Genomic DNA, 16,591 nt, shown 5'->3' with positions numbered 1-16,591 from the left:
GAGAAAAAGAAAGAAGAATGAAAGAAGAATGAAAGAGAGAAAAAGAAGTATGAAAGAGAAAGAAAGAAGAATGAAAGAGAGAAAAAGAAAGAGAGAAAGAAAGAAGGAGAAAGAAAGAAGAATGAAAGAGCAAGAGAGAAAAAGAAAGAGAGAAAGAAAGAAGAATGAAAGAGAGAAAAAGAAAGAGAGAAAGAAAGAAAGCAAAAGAAAGAAGAATGAAAGAGAAAGAAAGAAGAATGAAGAAAGAGAGAAAGAAAGGCAACTTCAAAGAAAGGCTCACTGAGCATCTCTCACTCTCTCTCCCTTTCTCTCCCCCCTCTCCCTTTCCCTCCCTCTTTCTCTTCCTTCCTTCCTTCCCTTCTTTCTCTCTCTCCATCCCTCGCCCTCTGACTTCCCTCCCTTGCTGCTGAAGGGACGAGCGCGGGCACGAACGCGCGCGGGGGCCGCTAGAAGAAGGGGTTTTTTGCTTTTTTTCCCCCCGCGTCTCGCAGCAAAAGTGCCCCGGGGTTTTTTGCTTATTTTTTCTTGCTTATTTTTTCCCGCCTCTAGCAGCGAAAGTGGCCCGGGTTTTTTTGGTTATTTTTTCTTGCTTATTTTTTCCCGCCTCTCGCAGCGAAAGTGCCCCGGGTTTTTTTGCTTATTTTTTTCTTGCTTATTTTTTCCCGCCTCTCGCAGCGAAAGTGCCCCGGTTTTTTTGCAAACCCCCCCCCGCCCGCCTTCTCGCAGCGAGTGCTTGTCCGGGCCTTTTTTTTCCAACCCCCCCCCCGCCCGCCTTCTCGCAGCGAGTGCTTGTCCGGGCGTTTTTTTCCAACCCCCCCCCCGCCCGCCTTCTCGCAGCGAGTGCTTGTCTGGGCGTTTTTTTTTCCAACCCCCCCCCCCCGCCCGCCTTCTCGCAGCGAGTGCTTGTCCGGGCGTTTTTTTTTCCAAACCCCCCCCCCCGCCCGCCTTCTCGCAGCGAGTGCTTGTCCAGGCGTTTTTTTTCCAACCCCCCCCCCACCCGCCTTCTCGCAGCGAGTGCTTGTCCGGGCGTTTTTTTTCCAACCCCCCCCCCCCCGCCCGCCTTCTCGCAGCGAGTGCTTGTCTGGGCGTTTTTTTCCACCCCCCCTGCCCGCCTTCTTGCAGCGAGTGCTTGTCCGGGCGTTTTTTTTTCCAACCCCCCCCGCCCGCCTTCTCGCAGCGAGTGCTTGTCCGGGCGTTTTTTTTTCCAACCCCCCCCCGCCCGCCTTCTCGCAGCGAGTGCTTGTCCGGGCGTTTTTTTTCCAACCCCCCCCCCCACCCGCCTTCTCGCAGCGAGTGCTTGTCCGGGCGCTTTTTTTCCAACCCCACCCCCGCCCGCCTTCTCGCAGCGAGTGCTTGTCCGGGCGGGTTTTTTGCAAACCCCCCCCCCCCGCCCGCTTCTGCACCCCCAGCAGAAGCCAAGGACTCACCAAGAGCTGGATACTGAGAAGAGCCGGGCTGGTTTGCTTTGCTTCCGAGCTGATGCAGAGCCGAATAAAGCGTCACGCCCCCCTGACGTTTTTGGCGGCAAAAGAGTTCTGCATCGCTTCGGAAGCCGCCGAAAGCGTCAGAGGGGCATGACGCTTTATTCGGCTCTGCATCAGCTCGGAAGCAAAGCAAGCCAGCCCGGCTCTTCTCGGCTCGTATCCCGAATGGAAGCTCGTGAGTCGAGCAAAAATTTCTCTACTCTCCCAGCTCGTATCTCGAGTAGCTCGTAAGTAGAGCTGCTCGTATGTCGGGGCTCCACTGTATATATATATATATATATGTTAAATGTTTTTTTTAGCTGGAATTTTAAAATTAAGGGAGACTAGGATGGTCCCATTTCGGCCTTGTTCTGTCCTCATCAGCTAGCCACACCCTTTCCTTTACTGGGATTCGATCTGGTGAACTCTGCCTTGTAAAGCAGAGAACTAGCAGTGTGAGCTATCAGATCAGAACCCTTCCAGCTCTGTACCAGGGAGGGGCTATATGTTTTTCTTATGTCGGATCACCCTGGTATATTTAAGGAATGTCACAGCTCCTTTTTTGCCTCTAGGCCCAACCCAGGACCACTTCAAGGCAGTTAATATATTTATAGCCGACAACTATATTCTGTATGTGTTAAATGTTTTTTTAGCTGGAATTTTAAAATTAAGGGAGACTAAGATGGTCCCATTTCGGCCTTGTTCTGGCCTCATCAGCTAGCCGCACCCTTTCCTTTACTGGGATTCGATCTGGTGAACTCTGCCTTGTAAAGCAGAGAACTAGCAGTGTGAGCTATCAGATCAGAACCCTTCCAGCTCTGTACCAGGGAGGGGCTATATGTTTTTCTTATGTCGGATCACCCTGGCATATTTAAGGAACGTCACACCTCCTTTTTTGCCTCTAGGCCCAACCCAGGACCACTTCAAAGCAGTTAATATATTTATAGCCGACAACTATATTCTATATGTGTTAAATGTTTTTTTAGCTGGAATTTTAAAATTAAGGGAGACTAGGATGGTCCCATTTCGGCCTTGTTCTGGCCTCATCAGCTAGCCACACCCTTTCCTTTACTGGGATTCGATCTGGTGAACTCTGCCTTGTAAAGCAGAGAACTAGCAGTGTGAGCTATCAGATCAGAACCCTTCCAGCTCTGTACCAGGGAGGGGCTATATGTTTTTCTTATGTCGGATCACCCTGGTATATTTAAGGAACGTCACAGCTCCTTTTTTGCCTCTAGGCCCAACCCAGGACCACTTCAAGGCAGTTAATATATTTATAGCCGACAACTATATTCTGTATGTGTTAAATGTTTTTTTAGCTGGAATTTTAAAATTAAGGGAAACTAGGATGGTGCCATTTCGGCCTTGTTCTGGCCTCATCAGCTAGTAAATATGGAATGTTTGTAACTGATGATGTGAATGTGATTTCACCGAAACGTCGCATAGACATGCAAAATATTACACAGGGCAAAACCCGAACTCAGAACAATCTACATATATATATATGTGTACATATACATATATATATGTGTGTGTGTGTGTGTGTGTGTGTTATAGAGGAGATACTCATAGTAAAATATATCTATGAAAGAATAGAAGAGAGGTTATAGGAATAGAACATATCAATGAAAGAATAGAAGAAGAGATATAGGAATAGAAGAAAGGTATAGGAGATATAGGAGAGCAATAGGACAGGGGACGGAAGGCACTCTAGTGCAGTTGTACTCACCCCTTTTCTTGCCCTTTACATGTGTACATCCAAACTAGACTGTGCATCAAATAATATATATGGGTATATTCTTATTTATTTGTTTGTTTGTTTGTTTGTTTATGTAACAAAATTTCATTTTAAAGCATGGCGATTAGTGTACATAACAAGTCATAATAAAGTTAGTCTAAGTCTTACCTCTAGAACAATGGCTGCCTACCTTTTTTTTTGTCCATGCCCTACCCAAGCATCTCTAAAATCCTGATGCCCCCCCCCATGACATATAATTCTTACTGTTCAAAAGGTGAACTCTACACATGCAGAGGAAGCCTAAAAGGCCATTAACTTGGTTTAAACAAGGCTCCAATTGCCCTCATTAAAAATCAAATTGCCCCCCTGTGGGGAGTGGCCCCCACATTGGGAACCAGGGCTCTAGAAAGATACTCCGCAGACTGTAAGACTTGAATGGGAGATACAGAAGAAAGACTTAAAGACACAAGGTAAATAAGCCTGTTATGTTTTTATATGCATTCTGGAAGTATATATAAAGAAATAGAATGTGTATAACACTTTGAATTAAATATTTACGAAGTATATATAAAATAGAAATGATGTTTCCCATTGTCTTGTTTTCTGAGTTTTGCTTGTATGTGCCAGCTACACTAAAAGAAAGCCAGAAGCAAAGAAAGTAAATCCTTCTTTGTTGGAAAGGTTGTTGTCCCAGCTGGGTTCCCAGTACTTGGATCTTTGAAGATTTTAACACTATTAGAAAACTAATAGAGAAGTAAGAAACCTAAACTTGAAAACTGAATACTTTACAACATTAGAAAAAAAAAATACAAACAAAACCCCATCAACAATTTGCCAGTAACAAAGGGTGAATTATTTGTTAGACATTTTGTGATGTCAACATGCTTGAATTGTTATTGATATTACAATATTATCTACCCAAGTCCCATTGTGCTAAAAAGAAATAAGCCAATTTCCACAAAGCAGAATAATGGAAAAAGAGATGCCAGATATTTGACCTGGCTTTAGGAAATAACTAAGGAAGATGAAACATTATTGCTGGTGCACACTGGATAATTGAAAAATCCAAAGAATGCCTCTTCCCAAAAGTGACTGTGTGCTTCATTGATTATAAAAACAACTTTAATTGTGTCAATTATGTCAAGCTATGGAAAATGGTCAGAAAATGGGGAACCCAGAACATCTAATTGTACAAGAAACTTATGCAGGTGAGTAAGCCACAGTGCAGAAAGACCATGGTGAAACAGACTGGCTCCAGGTTGGCAAAAGAGTGCATCAAGACTGCATTCTCTCACCTTATTTATTCAACCTATATGCATAATATGTATTAAAAGAAAGGCATATTGGAAGAAGATCAAAGTGGTTTTAAAACTGGAGGAAGAAATGTCAATAAATTCTGCTACACTGTTGATGTTCCCCTGATAGATGAACTAGAAAGAAGCTGTAAGCCATAGTAATAAAATCAAGGAGCACAGTGAAAAAAGGGAGTAAAATTAAATATACAAAAGAGCAAACTAAATGACAATAGATAACAATCAGCTGTAGAATTGACAATAAAAATGGGTGAAATAGTGAATAGCTTCTGCCATTTCAAATAGCCATTAACATTAAAGGACAATCAGGAAAGATACCAGAGAAAAGAACTTGTTAGAGCAACCATGAAGATCTCGGGAAAGATATTAAAATGTCATGGTCATAGTTCCCTCTAAGCTGAGCAGTGAGCAATCGCTCACTTAAAAATCATCATCAACTCAGAGTTTTCCAAACCTGCCCAGAAGCCGAGAGGGAAATTTTATTATTATTTCTGTGTCGCCCAGTCCCGAAGGGACTGCCGCTCAGACACTATACTTTTCCACCCACCCCCAAAAAAATTTAGAGAGAACACTGGTCATGGTATATCTCTATTTAAAAAGACCAGAATTATGCTATGGTATTCCCTGTATTGAAACTGTATTGAGGTGCAAGATGGACTTTGAATGAGCAATAAAGAACAGCATTGACATTGGGTGGTTGGAAAACACTCCTGATGATAGTGTGGGCAGCCAAGAAAACAAACTCATGGATCATCAAATAAAACAACTCAGAGGCACAAATATCACTTGAGGCATAGATAACCCAGCTCAAATCATTCTACTTTGAACATGTTATGTGAAGGGCTAGTTCTCTAGAGAAGGCTCTAATGTTGAGAAAGATGGAAGACAAGAAGAGGATGGCCAGCAGCAAGATCGATAAGCTCAGTTACTAGTGATCAGTGCACTGCTGGAAGATCTAAAGGATACCTTAGGGACAGATTATCGTAGAGGAAACCTATCTGTAAGGTTGCTAAAGTTGATAATGACTTGATGACATATAATTATCTATCATTAATATCACCATAATTATAATTATACCAGCTTTCCTTTCCAAAAATATCCAACTTAATGGAGCTGTAAATTTATTGCCAATTCTGATATACTGCAGAAGTCTTGGATGGACTAGATTGCAATGTAAGTCCAAAACCTAAAACAACTAAACCGAGCTCCATCCATCCATCCATCCATCCATCCATCCAGCCAGCCAGCCAGCCAGCCAGCCAGCCAGCCAGCCAGCCAGCCAGCCAGCCAGCCAGCCAGCCAGCCAGCCAGCCAGCCAGCCATACATACATCCATCCTTATATACATGCAAATGTACGTACGTATGTATGTATATAGGTATATATATATATATATATAAAGTTATGGGTTGTTGAGAAAGATCAATCACAGTTTAATAAAAGCTGACATCATCCTTGTGTTAGATGCAGTACATAGTGGCAGCAGATCTGCCCTGAGTTATTTAAAACATGATGTTTAAATACACTTTCATCCTTGTCCACATTTTCTTTAAACACAGTATGGCAAATTCAATCACATCAATGTAATAGTCATTCTAAACAATGGGAAATTTGGCCCTGTCAGCTTGCCAGCATCTTAAATTGATGAAAGCTCAGTATCTGGCATGCTCAGCTTTCCATTTTCAAGTTTTTATACATACTAGATGCATTGAGTGACTCAGATAACACTAATAAATTACACAATGACATAACTCTGTGCACAGAGGCATTGAAAAGCCAAATGAAAAAGATGTCCCACCCAGCAGCTTAGTAATTAATGTTATGGCAGGAGGGAAAAAAATGAAGATGAAAGAAAGGAAACCTTCACGCATACTTAGATAATACAGGATTTAATAAAGGAAATTAAGTGTTTATGTTTTTACTATCATCAATAGAGGCTTCCAGAACCAGAAAGGATGATAGCAGACTATAAACAATGACTTTATCCAGAGCACAGTAATTTGCACATATGACTAGCATAAATTTACTCTTTCTTAGGTAAATGCTATGTAGTTTATGCCTTCAGTATGCCTAATTTAAATTTGTCCAAAATAAATTTGCAATGTAATACCCCATTCATCACATCTCATAATATCTAAATAAGAATTGAAACAAAAAAGAACAAAAACTAAGCCAAAATATCCAGCATCCACGATGATTCTGCAGATTAAGTTTAGCAAACTTAAATTTCTATAAGGAAACTAACATCGCCTTTGGGCAGGTTTTCATTCAACAAAATGCATGGTAAATTGGAAACTTTTCTTTAATAAAAGTTGAACATTTCTCTACAAAGAACTTTCTATGGAAATGGAAGGCAGTGGAATGTAGCTGATTAGGGTTTGGTGTATTAGGGATGCTTGAATTAGAGAGAATTAAAGGAGGAAGAATGGAGTCCAAATGGTATGTAAAGCTGAGTTGTGTGTATCTATTTTGCATTTTTTTTTTAAAAAAAATACTGTGTAGCCTTAGAAGGTTGCCATCTGGTGTACAGGACAGAGAAGAAAGACATCTGCATTACTTAAAAAATTCCTTTGCAGGCATTTTTGTCCTGAAGAACAAAACTCGAGAAATCCCAGAAGCCTTCCATCCTGTGAGATCATCAGGGCACTGAGGAAATACTGTAACTTCTGCTCGCTGGTCAGAATTGTGCCTTATCTTTCCATGCTGAGGTAGAGGATGCTCAATGCTGAGAGATTGAAAAGAAGTGTTTAGTGCCTCCAAGAAAAGATATCAATGGATTTCTAGAGGCAGCAAGGAAGTGGTAGATGCTTAGAGACTGTTCAAAAGTCTGCTGATTTTAGGGCAATGTGTAGAGAGTTGATATAGAAGAATGCCTACTGGAAAAGGGGGGGGGAATGAAAAATTGCTGAATGGGAAGCTTTGCAACAAGGAATAAAAAGGCTGCCATTGCACTGAAAGACTTGCCCACTGTAATTTGGCTTTATAGGCATAGATTAGTATGTGTAGAATGATACAGAGAATAAGAAAGGATAACACTTTTATCCTCTCTTTTTCCTTTGAAGGATCATTGATCTATGAGGGGGTGGAGAAAGAGTTCTCAAGATAGATGGAACTGACACATTTATAGCATTATAGAAAACTTGCTTGCTTACTCATATATGGTCTAGCCCTAATCCTGCTCTCTTTATTTTTCTCTAATAGGCCCAATCTGGACCATTCCATATGAAAGTAAACTAAGGGCAGAATATTCCTATCCCAGAGAGAGAAAACATGTTTTACTGCCTTTCCTAAATCTATGTATTGTCATCCAATCTAGAATCTTAAGTTCATAATGCTCTTGTGTCTGACTCTGACAATCTGAGTGCAAGACTGTGAAAAATGAACTAAGATAAACTTATCCAAAGTACTCTGAAATGCAAGAAAACATTCATTAGTTTGCTTTCAGAAGACAAGACTAAGTTGTAGAAGTCAGGGCTTTGTAAAATACCTTTTGATTACTGCATTTTTCTATTCTATTTTAATGGACTTTCATACCTTGGTTTGTTATCTGTAATCTTTGGCATTCATTTCTTCTTCATTATAGTATAAATACTATGTTGAACCCATGATTTTCAATAGCTATAGTTGAAATTCATGTGTGTGCATGTTGTATGTGTGTGTGCGCGTATATGCATACAGTCTTTGCTGTTTTTCTTCCCACAGACACTGAGAAATGGATATGCAGAAAATCATTATGTATTCTTCACCAACGGTCAGTTGCTTAGCTACCAGTGAAATAGAGTACTGCTAATAAACCTATGCAGGAATGCTGGCAATATTTAAGCAGGACATTGTCCTTAGAAATAGTAGTGTATATAAATGAATTTAAAAGTCAACATCTTTTTTAAAAAAAGAAAAGCTTGCACAGCATTAACTTGCTTCCACAGTAATTCAATATCTAAATCTTCTTCTTCTTCATCATTGTTCATTAAAGAGTCTGCAATCCAACTGATCATTCATGAAATTATCCAATGATAAATTGACTTTACAAGAAAAGATGTAGCTATTCTCAGCAAGATAATATGCTGCAGTTTTACTTTTAAATACAATTACTGTTCATGTGCCTAGAGTAATTTTCTGTTTGCATAGCTCTGGAACATTTCCGATTGGTTAATTGCTTTGAAGGATCTACCATTTAAGAGGTACAGTTATTATAGCAAGTCTAAAGAGGAAACAGCCACCCCAGGATTAGTGGAAGTAGCATTGTCTCCAGTGAATGCTAATTGCTCAAATTGTTTCATTCAGTTCACATCTTGAGCCAAAGATCAATTTTTAAAGAGCATTTCTTTCTGTGAAATAAAGAGTGTCTAAGACACTAAAGCTCTTTCTCTTCTTAGCATCCTTCCAGGTAGGTGGTCTATTTTCTTTCATTAGGCTGCATCACAACTCTAATCTCTCTCTGAATCCAGTAATGACATGGTATTTTTTTTTTCCTATATAAGGGCAATTTCCTATGCTTAGGTAAAAAATATCTAGCTATTCTGCTGCTTTCAACTTTGGATAACAATATATTGCCATTTTTCTGTTGTGCACATTGGGTATTAAAGCATTGTTTCCTTTCCTTATTAAGATCCAACGTGAAGTTCCAATTTTTTATCAAAGAAATACTGTGCAGGTGTACAAACTTTATCAGAGTTATGTGATTATCCCTTAGTGGTAATGTTTATTACTTTGCTAAACTACAGAAGAGCAGTTGTGTTTTTCATTTTATTTCAATTTTTTTTTGTTTGCAACTCAAGGTTCATTGTTTTTGAAGCTCTCACTTTCTATATTTTGGAATGGCTATTTTCCCTTGCTTGTTTGTATGTCCTTCAAGATCAGACGTTGAACTTCTCTTATATAGGTTATTACCTCAAAAGGCCCAGCTGATAATAAGAGGTCTTTCTCAGAACTGAAATGCAGAAACTAGTCCTAATATAACCCATATTTTACAGAGATCTCCAAGTTCAATGTAAATCTTTGATGCATTTTTTAAAAAGTCACTTATTATATATTTTCAGCATTTTAAAAATCCGTAGATCAACTGAAACAGAATACATAAAAAGTTGTACTTTGTTCTTTTTCAATAGCTTTTTTATATAGTTCCAAGGACACATTAGCCTGCTTAGTCACAGCTCTAAGCTAGGAGCTAATGCATAAGTAGATTATTTCCCATGACTTCAATATTTTGAGGAGATACTCCTTTATGTGTAATTCTCTATAGGCAGCCACTCTTTTCCCATCAATGTAGTATTTTCAATGTGACTATCATATACAGTATAATTGTGAAGCAGGACAACCAGATTTAAAAGAGAGCCAAGCGTTAACCGTTTTGTAACCAAGATAGCAGATCTCTTTTGGAAGGAAATAGTCCAGAATGTGACACATATGATTTCATAGGCTGAATGAATGTAAGTCAGACATTGATGAACTTGAGACAAAAGTATTTTACACTCTTTTGTCTTATATATGGTGGCACTTTGACCATGAGTCCACAGATAGGAAGAAGCAGGAAATGTAAGGCATCAAACTCATTATCTTTTGTCCATAATTTTTATTGATTTTTTAATATTTACATCTTAATATTTTCAGGTAGATTGACATCCATATATTTACATTCATATCAATACATTATATGTTTATACATTGCATACACAATCATTTTTATATTCTTTCCTTTTTCTATCCATCTCTTACTGTTGTTTCATTATTTTTAAAGCGTTTCCTAGACAGCGAGCATCATACGCATGGCCTATTGCTTGCTATTTATATGTACACTGTGAGCTTATGGACCAGAGACAAATTGTCTGTCCAATCACACTTAGTTAATAAAGTATTCTATTTCTATTTCTATTATGTCTATTTCTATTTATTTCTATTCCTATTCTGAAAAAATCATTAAAAAGGAATACAGAGAGATATCAGGTTTTAGGGATATGATCTGTGCTGATCAATTATCTTAATAGCTACATTAAGTGTATTAATTTATTTTATCAATGTAAAGATTGAAAAAAAAGTCTCATACAAGAATATTTTATGATTTTGGAAAGAACTCGTTAATTTGAGTTATTTGTCCATGACTGTCAAACATGAATCATTAAATACAAAGTAATTAAATAAATAATTGGATTAGAAAATTGTAAAGAATATTTTGGGAGGAAGCCATTTCTCCTATCCAAAAAGTATAGCTTAATTACTCTAATGTTTTATTTATTAGTATCCTGTCTTTATTATTTTTAGAATAAAAGACGATGAGCATATCTAACACATATATGGGTAATTCAAATTACCTAGTAAAATAGTTAATATGAATCTTGATATAAACATATTTTCTGTTTTCATAAAAAAAACACATTGCTAATCTATTTTTGTAATTTTTGAATACCAGTTATAGCATTCTTCTAAGAGAATGATTGAAAATAAATATCATGTGACTATGACCTCATGTTTCAGCTATTTTTTATCAAGTACTTCAAAATTCAAACATTCCAATCACTGATCAGCTAATGACTTATTTAAATTAGAATCATATTGTATTTTTTTTGCCTTTGAAACAACACCTCACAAAGAAATTTTCCACAGCTATAGATTGTCATGAAAACTATACCTCCTGATACTTCTTTCTGTAATATAGTTACTCATTTGGGAAGCTAAGTGAAAATCTGAATTAAAACAAATTTTAAAATCAGTCCACAAATTAATTTCTTCGGCAGTGGTATATTACTGATTCCAAAAAGACAAATAGCCCAAAAACTCCAATCACCAGATTCATGATTTCTCATTTCAGTCTTTTCTTAATATGAGGTTATAAACTAAAGCTGGAAGCCGATGTAATGCACTAATTAAAGCAGTGTTTCTCAACCTCAGCAACTTTATGAGCCAACATGCTGGCTGGGGAATTCTGGGACTTGAGGTCCACACTTCTAAAAGTTGCTGACATTGAAAAACACGGAGATAAACTTTTCTACTAGGAACAGAGCGACCAAGGTTTGCAGTCCACGTTCTGTCATAAAAATCTACAATGATTTTGGTCCAGTCATTCTTTCTCAGCCAACTTACTTTATGCAGTCATTGAGGTAGAGAAAAATAGATCTTTTACTATGCTTAGATGAAAGATCTTTGAAGGACAGGCGTATTTCATAATGATACTAAAACACTATCTTTATCCATCCTCTTTAGATAACTGTATCTGCTTTCCCTAAGAATGGGCTCTGAGATACAGTTACTCAAGAGTTTATGGTTTCCATGGTCATGGAAGAGCTGAGGGTAATGAATGGGAAAATAGACATCTAGACCATAAAACAGTATTGGTTGACCTTTTGGATGACTTCTAACATGAGTAAGATGTGGGTAATGGATCAATCCTTGCCCTATTTGAACTCTCAGTGGCCTTTAATACCATCAACCATTTTATCATTCTACATATTTCAGAGGGTTGGGAGTGGATGGCATGATATTATGCTGGTTTGTGTCTTTCTTCAGGATCAATTTAAGTTGGTGATGATTAAAGAGAAGAGGCCCCAACCTGGGTCCCTGCTTTGTGGGGTGCCTCAGGGTTTGGTTCTTTCTTCTTTCCTTTTCAAAAATCTATATGAGGCATTGGGTGAGCTCATATACATGTGTAAATTTGATTAATAAAGTAAAAATAAATAAATAAAATTAGATTCTACCATCTCATATATAAAAATATGAGATTCACCATACACTTCAGTACATGAACTGATAGAACAGTTCTTTGAGGACAGAGGAAAGAGATTATAAAAGAAAAATGGTAACTTTCAAAGCCACATCAAGCAGAAGATACAAGAGATTAGAACATGATTATACCCATTGCAAAGTCATCATTTTAAAGAAAAATGTAGGGGAGGGGGCTTGTATTTAGTTACTTTTTTAAAAAAATCATATGATCCAGTTCTAGTAAAATCATTCCTTTGTATTATCTACTTGGGATAATGAGTGAAAAGGAAGGACAATGACAGAAAAATTTCTCAGGATAAACCATTTTTGTTAGATTTGGGGGGTGGGCAATGTTGGAATTCTCAATGTCAAATGTTAAAGTGCTTATTTCAGTCAACATATCTCACTGTATAATAGCCATTGCATAATCAGGGCTGCTTTTATACATAGTAGGGCAAGGGGTACCTTCAAATTGACTTTGGTGACTGCAGTTTTCTTGGCAAGATTTCAGAACTTGCTTTGCCATTGTCTTTTTTCTAGGGCTGAGATAGAAATAACTGCCCAAGGTCATCCATCTGGCATTGTGTTAAGGTGAGACTGGAACTTAGAATCTCTTGGTTTCTAGCCTTAATCAACCCCCCTTCCAAATTAGTTTTCTGATGGCTAGGTTAGTGCAGCATCAAATTTCTAGACATCTGGAGATGTAACACTTGCCAGTGCTATAATTTACAAAATACTGAAATAACGGCTTGCTTACCAATTTTGTGGAATTCAGAATTCAGTAATGTTAGTGACATCTTGCTGTGGTTTGTGCCTGAAAGGATTTGTGTTTTATCTATTATCAAGAAAGGACATGTGATGCACCACAGGGATATTTACCAAGTATTTTATTATCCCCAGCAGCTCCAGTTTTCTTTCAAGGTATAATACCTCATTAGCAAATCTTTCCTCCACTAGTTTATCCTTTACTTTTATTAATCATACATACACACCTCAGATGAGATGTTGCCAGTCAATTTTATAAACATATAGAATGCTGGGATAGGTTAACATAAATTTAACTAATCCAATATACGTTATTTTGTAACGTAGGAGATAAGAATACATATGATGTATTTACTGTATGATTTGTTCTGTTTATCCTTTACCAGAAAACAGCTGGAAGATACAAATATTTTATAAATGAAGTGTCCGATAGGTAGAAAGTGAAATATAATTATAAAAATAACAGAATGGAATAACAGAGTAGGGAGGGACCTTGGGGGTCTTCTAGTCCAATTCACTTTTTAAGCAGGAAATCCTATACCATTTTAGACAAATCGTTGTCCAATCTCTTCTTAAAAAATTCCAGTATTGGAACATTCACAACTTTTAGAGGCAAGTTGTTCCACTGATTAATTGTTCTAAGTGTCAGGAAATTTCTCTTTAGTTCCAAGTTGCTTCTTTCCTTGACTAGTTTCCACCCATTGATTCTTGTTCTACCCTCAGGTGCTTTGGAGCACAGCCTGACTCCCTCTTCATTGTGGCAACCCCTGAGATATTGGAACATTGCTATCATGTCACTTATTTTCATTAAACTAAACAATCCAAAATAAAATGATATATACATTGGAAAGCCCCATTGTGTATATCCTGCCTGCTAAATATTTTCTGTTAAGCCATGCCCATCTCTTATACCCTCATTTGATTTATTATGAATCACGTCCATTCAAGATAAATGTGCTATAATACTAAAGACATAATAGATGATATTGTGGAAGTATATCACAAAGACAATTAATGGAAGGACAGGTGGGAGGTTAAGTAGCACACAATGATCATGCAGTAAGCTTGCAAAATTAAATTTGGACCTTGGTTGGGGAGTGAAAACTACTTAGGTTTAATCCTCAGAAATATGTTTTTAACCAACAAACTCCTTATTAGTTGCTAGATGTCCTCTTATCAGATAGACTTGCAGTAGATTAAAGTACATCAAAATTTTATGGGCCATGTAACGAGGTGCAAAATTTCTCTGATCTATATATCATATAACCTTTCCTATCTCGCACAAGCATGCAGGAATTGATATATTTCCCTTGTTGCTCTTCTATATCCTAAGCTTGCTGGTGCATAGACAGTATAATAATTGCTTTGCAAGTAAGGCTATTGGTATGCTAGATTTCCCCTTCCCCCCCTAAAAACTAGATATATGATCAATAGTGTTGTGGAAATCTTCAAAGAGATTCTTCACTTCAACAACAGCTTGGGAAAATCTATTCTTTGAAGGAGTTTCATTGAAGCAGTAAGATGCTACACAGAAAAGTGAAGTGCTGCTCTGCTCTTCTCTGCTCTGCTCTGCTCACAATAGACAGACTTCATATGCACAGCAATCCATTTCTGGCAAAGTAGATTCTTTGGGTGGCATGAAGAATTTCAGCAGAGAACTTTTGTCCCACTTCTAGCTTTATATTAATTGCATGTAGCCAAATAAATAAATGTGATTCCAAAATCCACGACCTATTCTATTCATTATTATCATCTATTCAAAATTTGAAAAAAAAACAAAGATTACCAAAAAGAAGTTGCTATGTGCTTCATTAGTTACAGGAAGACCTTTCATTGTGTCATTCACATCAAATTTGGAAAGTGATCAGAAAAAATGTTAAATCAATAATGTCTCATTGGAAACATATATTGTATACAAGGCAAGAAGCCATAATGAAGATAAAACACAATGAAACAGACTGGCTTCAGATTGGCAGCCAAATGCTCTTTCTTTGTTATAGAAACTATATGAATACAGTATATATCAAGTGGAGCTAAACTGGAAGAAGAAAAACAAGAATTAAAATTTGAGGAAGAAATATCAACAACCTGTGCTTTGATGATAACATTATTCTGATAGCTGGAAATGAAAATTATGTTCTATCACTACCAATAAATGTCAATTAGAACTGTGAAAAATATGAAACTAAAATTAAATTTGTGGTTAGATGCAAAGTCGTGTCCAATCCATCATGACCCCATAGACAACATTCCCCCAGGCCTTACTGTCCTCCACCATCCTCTGTAGTCCATTTAAGCTCACACCTACTGATTCAGTGACTCCATCCAGCCATGTGGTTCTCTGTCATTCCTTTCTTCTTTTGCCCTCAATCTTTCCCAATAAATTAAGTATAGAGAAAACTAAATGACAATAGATACAACAACCAGCCTTGGAATTAACATAGTGAAGTAGTGGATAGCTTCTGCCTTTTAGGATCAACTATCAACAATAAAGGAACAAACAGTCAAGAATTATGTTACAAACCAACACTTGGAAGAAGAGCCATGAAGGCCTTACAAAAAGTATTCTGCCGCCCTAATGTGTCTATGCCAACAATGATCAGAGTGCACAAGTAATGGTAGTCTCAGTTTTAGTAAAAGCTGAACTTTAAAAATGAGGCTAAAAAAATTGATACTTTGAATTTTGATTTTGGAGAAGATACCCAAGAATTCATAGACAACAATGAAAATAATCAGTGAACAAATTAACCCAGAACTTTCATTCAAGACACAAATGATCAGGCTTACATTGCTATTAGAATTAAATTATAATACAGTAGATTATATAGAAAATGTGCAAATTCTGAATTGTTCAGGAATTATTTTTCCTGTGAAATACTTTGGAAGTGAAAATTGGACTTTAAAGAAGCAGGATATAAAGGTATTTAACTTGACTTTTGAACTTTGGTATTGGAGAATAATCCTGAGAATATCATAGAAAGCCAAGAGATCAACAAATGGAAATCAATCCAGTGTTTTCACTTAAAATTCAAATGACCAGGCTTAAATTATCCTACTGTGAAGCCTCAGATCTCTGTAGAAGAGACAGACAGACAGACAGACAGACAGACAGACAGACAGACAGAGAGAGATAGAGATAGAGATAGAGATAGAGATAGAGATAGAGATAGAGATAGAGATAGAGATAGAGATAGAGATAGAGATAGAGATAGAGATAGAGATAGAGATAGAGATAGAGATAGAGATAGAGATAGAGATAGAGATAGATAGATCTTCTATATATCTTTAGCAAAAGGGAGATTTCCTAAATGGAGATTGTCAGTCACCTAGGTTTTGGTTATCCCAAAGATGCTTTTTCAAGAGGCAACTGAACTTTCTTGTTTTTCATTGAAGACATTTTGCTTCTCATCCAAGAAGCTTCAGAAAGCTGAAGAAGCTTTTTGAGTGAAAAGTGAAATGCATTCAAAGCAAAACAAGAAAGGCCAGTTGTCTCTTGAAAAGGGCAGCGCCGGACTTACCCGGCAGGCAGGCTTTGCTGGAGGGACCGGGAGACACGGTCCCTCATGGCAGCCGCCATCTTGGATCCCGACTTCGCTCGGGAGTTCAGGGCCTGATTGG

This window comes from Erythrolamprus reginae, chromosome 1, assembly GCF_031021105.1.
Source record: "Erythrolamprus reginae isolate rEryReg1 chromosome 1, rEryReg1.hap1, whole genome shotgun sequence".
Taxonomy (NCBI): Eukaryota; Metazoa; Chordata; class Lepidosauria; order Squamata; family Dipsadidae; genus Erythrolamprus; species Erythrolamprus reginae.
Note: the sequence above shows the minus strand (reverse complement) of the source record.